This window comes from Mauremys mutica, chromosome 15 (assembly GCF_020497125.1).
Source record: "Mauremys mutica isolate MM-2020 ecotype Southern chromosome 15, ASM2049712v1, whole genome shotgun sequence".
Classification (NCBI taxonomy): domain Eukaryota; kingdom Metazoa; phylum Chordata; order Testudines; family Geoemydidae; genus Mauremys; species Mauremys mutica.
Window position 1 is genome coordinate 5,802,927 of NC_059086.1, and position 10,523 is coordinate 5,813,449.

Genomic DNA, 10,523 nt, shown 5'->3' on the forward strand with positions numbered 1-10,523 from the left:
CTGTGTCACTCTCCAGGTTGCCCGCCGGGAGGGGCTGGAGAGTGTGTGTCCCCCCATCTCCCCCCCCCCCCCCGACTCCCGACAGACATCCCAGACCAGCCACTCCTGGAATTTCGGACCCACCGCATGGAGCCAAGGCTGTCCTTGGGGTGTTATTTCCACCCGATTCGGGGGTTCCTCTTCCCTGAGTTTTAATGGGCTGGCCCCCTCGGTAACCAGAGCGCCATGGGAGTCTACGCATGGGGGGCAGGAAGGTATGAGCCACCTTCTCTCACCCTCCCAGCTGCAGCCAGCGAGGGTCCGGGGAGTGGCGAGGGGTGACACGGGACCTGTGGGCAAGAGGGACCCTGTAGAAACGTAGCCTGTTAGGAGACGCCGAGCGCTGTGGGTGCTTCTGGAAGGTAATCCCAGCCCCCCAGCCCGGGCCTGGCCCTGCCAGGAGCCCCAGCTGTGCTGCAGTGAGTGGGGTTCTGCTGGAAAGCGGGGGATGGAATTTGAGCAGGCCACAGCCCTGCTGACGCTGTCCCCTGAACGCTCTGCTCCAGCCTCAGCTGCTGCTTTTAGTTCCCGAGGTGCCAGGTTCGAGTGCTGCAGATGGCAACTCACCCGAAGGCTCTGTGCTATGAGCACCATGGAGCCCTGTTCCATAGAGGCTGCCTGGGCCCCGCTGTAGAGGGGGCTGTAGGAGCCGGAGGGTGGGGATGAGGACCGTGAGTTGGGGGCAGCGCTGACCACGTCCCCCAGCTTTCAGGGGTTGGCTCAGTGTCCCATGGCCCAGAGAGCCGAGGACCCAGCTGAGCCCCTCCAGCCTGGCTCTTTGCACCCTGCAGCGGCTCACCTGGGAGGATGGCACATTTTGTGGTGCAAAACTTGGGTGCCCTTTGCTCTCCTGGCATCACCCAGGACCCACTGAGGGGGGTGGGGAGAGATCTGTATGAGGCAGGGGCGCAAACAAAGGAAAGTACTGGCACAAGGAACCCTAAAAAGCTGGGAGATGAATGTCCTTGACCCTCAGTTTCCCATCTCCAGAACGAGCAAAGGTAATTAGTGGATTAGCGTCAGCAAGAGCAATTCATGGCTGACTGGGCATCTGCCCTGCAGGGGCTCCGCACTCAGATTCCAATGCAAACTCCTGGAGGTGCTTTCCGCTAGCCAGCCGCCAAGCACACCAGCCTGCGCCCCCTGCGGCACACAGCACAATTGGCAGAGCAACTAGCGAAAGACTCCAGAACGAACAGCAAAAAAAATACTTAGGTACATCAGACGCAGGAAGCCTGCCAGACAATCCACCGGCCGCTGGAAGTGCTAAAGGAGCACACAAGGAAGACAAGGGTGTTGCAGAGAAGCGAAATGAATTCATTGCATCTGTCTTCAGCACAGAGGATGTGAGGGAGATTCCCACACCTGAGCCATTTTTTTTGGTGACAAATCTGAGGCACGGTCCCAGACTGAGGTGTCAGTAGAGGAGGGTTTGGGAACAAATTGGCAAATTAAACTAATAAGCCACCAGGACCAGATGTTATTCACCCAAGAGTTCTGGAGGAACTCAACTATGAAACTGCAGAACTACTAACTGTGGTACGTAACCTATCGCTTAAACCAGCCTCTGAACCAGATGACTGGAGGGGAGCTAATGGCAGATGAAATTCAGTGTTGAGAAATGCAAAGTAATGCATATAATGCACATAATCCCAACTATACATACAAAATAATGGGGTCTTGTGACGGGTTGGATCACAGAAACCCACCCTGGGAACTGCCACTCGATGTGCCAAGACTACGTCTACCCCTGCTTTCCCTGCCAGTTTGGGGCCCTGGCACCCTGTTGTGCTGACCCAGTGGGGTCTAAACCTAAATAAATCCATTTTACTCTGTATAAAGCTTATGCAGGGTAAACTCATAAATTGTTCGCCCTCCATAACACTGAGAGAGAGATATGCACAGCTGTTTGCTCCCCTCCAGGTATTAACACCTACTCTGAGTTAATTAATAAGTAAAAAGTAATTTTATTAAATGCAGAAAGTAGGATTTAAGTGGTTCCAAGTAGTAGCAGACAGTAGCAGTCACCAAGCAAAATAAAATAAAATGCACAAATCTATGTCTAATCAAGCTGAATACAGATAATCTCCCCAGTTCCAGAATGCTCCCTTTTACAGACTAATCTCCTGTTAGCCTGGGTCCAGCAATCACTCACACCCCTTGCAGTCTCTGTCCTTCCTTCCAGTTTCTTTCAGTATCCTGGGGGTGGGTGGGGGTGGAGAAGCTCTCTCTTTAGCCAGCTGAAGATGAAATGGGGGGAAGGTGTCTTCCCACGGGTTTAAATAGACTCTCGCTTGTGGGTGGAGATCCCCTTCCTCACTCCTATGCAAAGTCCAGCTCCAAGATGGAGTTCTGGAGTCACCGGGGCAAGTCACGTGTCCCTGCATGACCCAGTCTTTACAGGCAGAAGCCATTGTCCACATGGAATCTTGTAGGGCTCCAGGAAGACTTCTTGTGTGGATTGGAGCATTCCAAGATGCATTGTTCCCCAAGTGCTTCCCGATCGGGTACTTAACCTTGCGAATTCCTTCCTAAAGAAGCTGACCAAATGCCTCACAAAGCTTACTTAGAAATCAAGCAAGTATACAGCCAATGTTCTTAACCTCAGGTACAAAATGATATGTGTGTACAAATAGGATGAATAGATTCAGTAGACATAACCTTTACAGAGAGACGTTACATGGCACAGGCAGCACAAAACATATTCCAGTTATGTCATATTCCCATAAAGCATTATGGGGTACAGCGTCACACGTCTACATTAGCGGTCATCACTCAAGAAAGAGATCCTGGGGTCATCATGGATAGTTCTCTGAAAACATCCACTCAGTGTGCAGCGGCCGTCAAAAAAGCGAACAGAATGTTGGGAACCATTAGGAACGGGATAGAGAATCAGACAGAAAATATCATAACACTATGTAGATCCACGGTACGCCCATACCTGGAATCCTGCGGACAGTTCTGGTTGTCCCACCTCAAAAAAGATATATTGGAATTGAAAAAGGTTCAGAGATGGGCAACAAAAAATGATTAAGGGGCTGAAACAGCTTCTATATGAGGAGAGATTAAAATGCCTGGGACTGGTCAGCTTGGAAAAGAGACTACTGAGGATAAGACAGAGGTCTATAAAATCTTGACTGGGGGCAGGGGGAGTGTTATTTACCCCTTCACATAACAAGAACTAGGGGTCACCCAATGAAATTAACAGGCAGCAGGTTTAAAACAAACAAAAGGAAGTATTTCTTTACACAACACAGTCAACCTGTGGAACTCCTTGCCAGGGGATGTTGTGAAGGCCAAAAAGTATAACTGGGTTAAAACAGAAGAGATCAGTTCCTGAAGGACAGAGCCCTCCGTGGCTATTAGCCAAGATGGTCAGGGATGCAACTCCATGCTCTGGGTGTCCCTAAATCTACTAGAAGCTGGGAATGGGCGAGAAGGGCTGGATCACTTGATGATGACCTGTTCTGTTCATTCCCTCTGAACCAACAGTGGCCAATGCCAGGTGCAAGACAGGATACTGGGCTAGATGGACCATGGTCTGACCAAGTATGTTCTCTTAGGATCTAGGCATGTCGGGAGCTTTGGGGACAAGCATGACGGGTTTTCAGACACAATGAGGCCAGAAAGGACCATTCTGATGAGCTAGATTTCCTAGAACAACATCCAATCTTCATTTAAAGACCCTCAGTGATGAAGAATCCCCCGCCCCACATTCCTGCATCAGTTGTTCGGAGCGTGAGAGTTATTTCTCATCCCTGTTACATGCTGGCACCTTATTCCCAGTCTGAATTGATCTCACTTCAGCTGCAGCCACTGGATGGCGCTCTGTTTTTGGATTAGAGAGCCCTCTGCTCTCAGGTATGGCCCCAGGCAAGTGCTGAAAGACCAGGATTAAGGCACCTCTGACCTTCCCTTGGATAATCTAAATACCCTGAGTTGCCTTCCCATCAGAAAAGTTGCACTGGTCACTCCAGGACATAGTTTTCCCAGGCCAGGATCCTGCCAGTATGAAGAGGGAGTGTGGGCCATGCACCAGGACTCAGGAGAGCTAGGGTCTGTTCCAAGATGTACCACTGACCTGCTGGGTGACCTTGACCAAAATCCTTCCACACTCTGTGCCTCAGTTTCCCCACCCAGCCTTTGTCTAATTAGCATAAACTGTTTGGAGCAGCGACATTCTCTCAATCTGTGTCTGTGCAGCACCTGGCGCAACGGGGCCCTGATCTCGGTCACCATGTGTCTGTGCAGCGCCCGGCGCAACAGGGCCCTGATCTTGGTTGGGGACCTCTAGGTACCACTGCAAAACACCTAATAAAATCCAATACCAGCACAGGGCTGTCACCACCTGTTAACAGAGGGACCCAAACAGGGTTTGCCTCTAGTCTAACCAGCAGGTGGCGCTGGAGCACACTTCTGTCCCATCAGCATCCCCTGGGCTCTGGACACTTCCTTTCAAAGCAGGCAGCCAGCGTTACCTCCCTGCCTCAGTTTCCGCACCTGTGAAAAGGGGGAGGCCAAAGTCTGCCTGCCTCTTGGAGGGGTGTGGGGGGGGATGGTTAATGCTTGTGTGCAGCGTTTGTAACACTAGCGAAGAGCCGGGTGAGCTGAAAATCCTGAGCAGCCTGCAGATGTGTGTGTGTGTGTGGGGTGGAGTAGGGTGGGGTGCTGCTTTGACACCCAAATTCTCCTCCCCATCCCCATCCCCCGGCACCTCGCTATGCAGCAGTCTGGCACACCCTCACCCTGCCAGCACCCACAGAGCAGGACCCACTGCCCTGCCCCTCGCATCATGCCTTGCAGGTGTCAGACACCCGCCCCCCTTCTGATCGACTGGCCGCCTGCTCCCGCTCTGCACTGGTACAATGCTCCTGGGCCCGTGAGGACACTTGGTTGGATCCACGCGATGGGAGGCGCAGGGCTGCTGGCACTATGTAGAGCCAGCAGCCCTGGAGCATGGGGCCCGTGGAGCATGGGGACGTGTAAGTGTCCGGGCTGGAATCGGGGTCTCGGGACGGGAAGCAGGAAAAGCCGGTGTGGTGGGTCAGTCATGGGAGGAGCACATTTCTGGGGCTTGCTTTAAAATTGCTGTCTCCCAGAGCTGCGCCCAGCAGCGATGGAGATTCCCCAGCAGCGTCCATCCTTCTAGCCCATCCCCATCTGGGGCAGGGTCCCTCGTTGCCCCATCCCAGCCCCCAGGAGCAGTGGGGCACCAGCAACATGCAGATGAGGGACCTGGGGTGGATGGCCTGGCTCAGCTCATATCTCCTCCCCGGCCCAGCTGACCCTGGTCAAGGGGCATTTGCGCCGCACCTGCTGTTTGCCGAGGGCCTTGCACACACGGGCCCCCGAACTCCTGGCTGGAGAGGGGCTCCACCCAGCCCACAGCGCAGGATCCAAGAGGGCTTGGAGAAGGGCAGGCACCCTTGTGCTGCTCTGCGGCCAGGCAGATGCCTCCTCCAGACGCCCCATGCTGTGGATTCCAGGGATGCGGCCCAGCCTGTTGCTGGAAATTGGATCCATCTGGCTGGGGGGGTTCAAGAAGTGGCTCCCAGAGCCTTGCTCCCAGCTGGTTGGGGGACACTCTGGCTCCCTCCAAGACATGCTTGCGCTCCCTGGCTCCAGAGAGCATCGCCCAGGTACATGGCGAGGGGGATCAGTTGCAGATCAGCCTACATGGGCTGCAGCCGCACCCAGCCATTGGCCACTCAGGTGGGGAACCAGGAGAGATCACGTGTGAGAGAGAGAGACAGACACACAGGCGTGGAGGGGAGGCTGATGTGTGGAAACAGATTAAAAACCTTTCACAACAGCTGCAACTGAAGAGAGATTTAACCCTAGCCCAGCGATCCAGAGAGCAAAGCAGACTGGGCGAGGAGACAGCAAACCCTAGAGCAACGTGACAAACCTGAAACTAGCTTAGAAACTGTAAACAGACATGCCTGTTAAAAGTCTTTATCACAAAACCCCTGAGGCAAGGAGAGAGAAAAATCAGCTCAGGGGGACAAATTCCAGCTGAGGTGTGGAAAAAGTTATATCCCAAGAGATGATGCATGTCCAGCCAGAGGCGCACAGTGTAATAAATGCATGAAAAATGGACATTTTGCAGCTGTTTACCATACCAAACCAGTCAGGGAGTTGACTCATATTACAGACAACCAAGAGCCATTGTTTCTGGGATCTATCACTAGTGATGATGTACAGCCTCCCTGGAAAGTGAAATTGAATACTCATGGCAAGACTACTGACTTTAAAATTGACTCAGGAGCTGACATCACAGTCATCTCAGAAGGGACTTACAGTCACCTTCGACTTCTCCCAGACCTAAAGTCACCTGACGCAGCTCTGAACTGCGGGGGCCAGTTCACCACAGAAACAACTAACAGAGACAAAAATGTTGTGTTTAGAGTGGGATGAAAGGATCAAAGACCCAGCGGCAGCGTGGCAGCCATGATGGGCCTAGCGAGGAGGGTGGAAGAACTCGACGGAGGATTTGATGATATTGGGCTTTTGAAAGGAGATCCAGGACAAATCAATGCAAGCATAGGCGGCAGGTTTGTATAATTTTTGGTGGGGCCCAAAATGGTGGTGCCCCCCCGCTCCCGCCCTGTAAGCCGATATAAAATGAAGCTACAATGCGTCAGTGCCACAAGATTACAAGGGTCAATTAAAAGTGGAAAGTCAGAAGCAGCACTTGCCTACTTCAATATACAGTATTATATTTTGTTGCACCTGTTGTGATGAAGTGGGAATGTTCTTAATATTTTCTCTGAATACTGTGTGGGTGCCTCAGTTTCCCCTGCAAGATGCCAACTGAAGGTGTTGGGGACAAAGAGATCAGGTGGCCTCCTTGTCCGGAAGAGACACAGAGGCCAGAGGAGGGAGTGTCAGTTTGGAGCTGGCTGGGGAAATGGGGAGAGACCCAGAACTTGGTTCTGGGCTCCCCACCCGCCAAGATGGACCTGACAGAGGGGTTCTGTTTTCTGTACCAACAAGCTCTGTTTAAACTGTGTTCCCGTCATCTAATAAACCTTCTGTTTTACTGTCTGGCTGAGAGTCACATCTGACTGCGGAGTTGGGGTGCAGGGACCTCTGGTTGCCCCAGGACCAGCCTGGGCAGACTCACTGTGGAAAGTGCATGATGTGGAAGGGCATGCTGAATGCTCCGAGGTCAGACCCAGGAAGGTGTAAGCTTCTTGCCCTGGAGACAGTATGCTCCAAGAGAGGAGGCTCCCCCAGAGTCCTGACTGGCTTTGTATGGAGTTGTTCCAAAGCATCACAGCATCCCCTTCCACACCGTGCACTTCCCGGAAGTCCGCACAGGCACTGACACTCCCTCCTCCAGCCTTTGTCTCTTTTCCAGGCATTAAGAGGCCACCCAATCTCTCTGTTCTCCAACACCTTCAGTTGGCACCTTGCAGGGGAAACTGATTTGGGAGAAATGAAGTAAAAGCTGCCCAAACCGAGCTTGAGCACTCCTGAATTTTGAGGTGTTCAAATCTGGAAGGCAGGTGCTGGGGGTGGGAGAGGGCTGTGGGCTCCATGGGGGAGCATGGCAGCAACTGTCTGGAACTGCATGGAGCCAGACACGCTGGTCTGAATGGCACAGTAAGCAGTTTGGGGGTTGGAGAAGGGGTAGGGGGTTCTGGGGGGCAGTCAAGGGACAAGGAGCAGGGGGGGGGTTGGATGGGGCAGAGGTTCGGAGGGGCAGTCGGGCCAGGCAGCAATTGGATAGGCATGGGAGTCCAGGCGGTTTATCAGGGGACAGGTAGGAGGGTCCTGGGGGGAAGTTGGGTGGGGTCTCAGGAGGGGGCAGTTGGGGACAAGGAGAAGGGAGGCTTAGATAGGGGCTGGGGTCCCAAGGGGCAGTTAGGGGCAGGGGTCTCGGGAGGGGGTAATTGGGGGACAAGGACCAGTGGTGCTTAGATAGGGGGTGGGACTCCTGGGGGGCAGTTGGGGCAGGGGTCTGGGGAGGGGGCAATCAGCGGCCGGGGCTGGGATTCAAAGGGCTCTGGGCTGCTGGCAGCCGCGGGTAGCCCAGAGCCCTTTAAATCCCAGCCACGGCCGGGAGTCAGAGGGGTCTGGGCTGCCTGCAACCGCGGGGAGCCCAGAGCCTTTTAAATCCCAGCCACGGCTGGGAGTCAGAGGGCTCTGGGCTGCCTGCAACCGCGGGGAGCCCATAGCCCTTTAAATCCCAGCCGCGGCCGGGAGTCAGAGGGCTCTGCGCTGCCTGCAACCGCGGGGAGCCCATAGCCCTTTAAATCCCAGCCGCGGCCGGGAGTCAGAGGGCTCTGCGCTGCCTGCAACCGCGGGGAGCCCATAGCCCTTTAAATCCCAGCCGCGGCCGGGAGTCAGAGGGCTCTGCGCTGCCTGCAACCGCGGGGAGCCCATAGCCCTTTAAATCCCAGCCGCGGCCGGGAGTCAGAGGGCTCTGCGCTGCCTGCAACCGCGGGGAGCCCATAGCCCTTTAAATCCCAGCCGCGGCCGGGAGTCAGAGGGCTCTGCGCTGCCTGCAACCGCGGGGAGCCCATAGCCCTTTAAATCCCAGCCACGGCAGGGAGTCAGAGGGCTCTGGGCTGCCCGCTGCGGTGGGGAGCCCAGAGCCCTCTGACTCCCGGCTGCGGCTGGGATTTAAAAGGCTCTGGGCTCCCCGCGGCTGCCGGCAGCCCAGAGCAGGGGAGAAACCTAGCTCCAAATATTCCTGGAGCAGAGCCCCTTACTGTGAATATTCCTGGGGCTAGCCCATATAAGTTGGCGCCCATGAATGCAAGAGACAATGCTGAACCATACAGTGTACAAACACCTCTACCAGACAGATCATGGAAGAGATTAGCTGCAGATTTATGTAAATTCAGAGGATAGCGTTTTGTGGTTGTTGTGGGCTATTTTTCCTGGTATATAGAGATAACGTCCTTGAAAGACGTAACATGTCGCAGTGTTATTGAGAAACTGATGTGCCTGTTCACTCCCTTTGGCACTCAAAACAACCAGCGATGGACAACGAACCACAAAGCACCTGAATTTACGTCATTCCACATGAAATATGATTTTGATCATATTCCCAGCAGCCCACATTACCCACAAGCGATGGAGAGGCTGAGAGAGTTGGACAGACAGCCAAGGAAATCCTACTGCAGGACGATCCATTCCTTGTTCTTCTGAGTTACAGATCAACACCAACAGCAGCTACTGGATCCAGTCCTGATGGGAAGACAACTCCGAGCTACTGTTCCAACTTAGGTTCTTTTCCAGTCTTTAAAGTGGCCAGACACGCAGAGAGTAGCCAAATCGCATGAAATGGCTAAAAGAGCTCACAAACACGTTTATAACAGACGTCACTCAGTTAGAGAACTGCCCGCTCTAGAACCTGGAGGCCGCGTTCATGTCAAACTGGATGGAGAAAAAGGATGGAGAACTCCAGCTGACGTAAAGAAAAAGAATTCAGCACCCAGGTCATAGGTGATCGAGACCGACAGTGGAGACATCAACGGACACCCGTCAACTCTGACAGTTAGTTCCTCAGCAAGAGCTATCGGCAGAGCTAACACTGCCGATGGCGGCTGCAGGACAAGACGACGACGCCTCAAGGTTTCCAAATCAACCATGGTCCATCGTTGCAACTGCTGGCCCGCGAGGTGGCCGAGTTGTTCTGCGTTCGGGTCTTGTAACTAGAAAACCAGCAGGATTCAGAGAGATGTGACAGACTCAGCTAGGGTGACCAGATGTCCTGATTTTATAGGGACAGTCCTGATTTTTGGGTCTTTTTCTTATATAGGCTCCTATTACCCTCCACTCCCTGTCCTGATTTTTCACACTTGCTGACTGGTCACCCTAGACTCAGCCGCTGTGAATGGCACAGACAGCGCGACGGTGTAAATAGTAAAAACAACGAGGGGTCCTTGTGGCACCTCAGAGACTAACAAATTTATTTGGGAATCAGCTTTCGTGGGCTAAAACCCACTTCACACGGTAGGAAGGGAGATGGAATGGGATGTTAAGCTGTATTGTGTGGGGCAGCCACTAGGAGGTGCTGCATGTCACATACCATATTGAAATGAACCCGAGCCGCAGCTGATGTTTTGGGATCCAAGGATGGGCACAGACCGGGTGTGGGCACGAGGGCCAGGGCCAGGCCACAGCTGGGACAGGGACACGATGGACAGCTTCCAGCCCCGCCCGCCCCTGCCAGGTTGAGCTGCCAGGGGCATGCGCCCACCATGCTGCAGCTCCAGGCAAGGCACTGCCAGGCAGTGGTTTCCCCAGGAATTGAAATTAGGGGGGGTGTTCGAATTTACAGGGGGGGGGGGGGTGTCAGAACCAATGAGATATATAAAAGAGATATGAATAAAGTAAATGTTTTGTTAGGATTATGCAAATTTAACATAAGAATAATGCAAGTTACACTATAACACATAACAGGTGTAGATTTCTAAAAAAATATACATTTAAAAAAAATATTTAAATTGACTTTTGAAAAGTAAGCC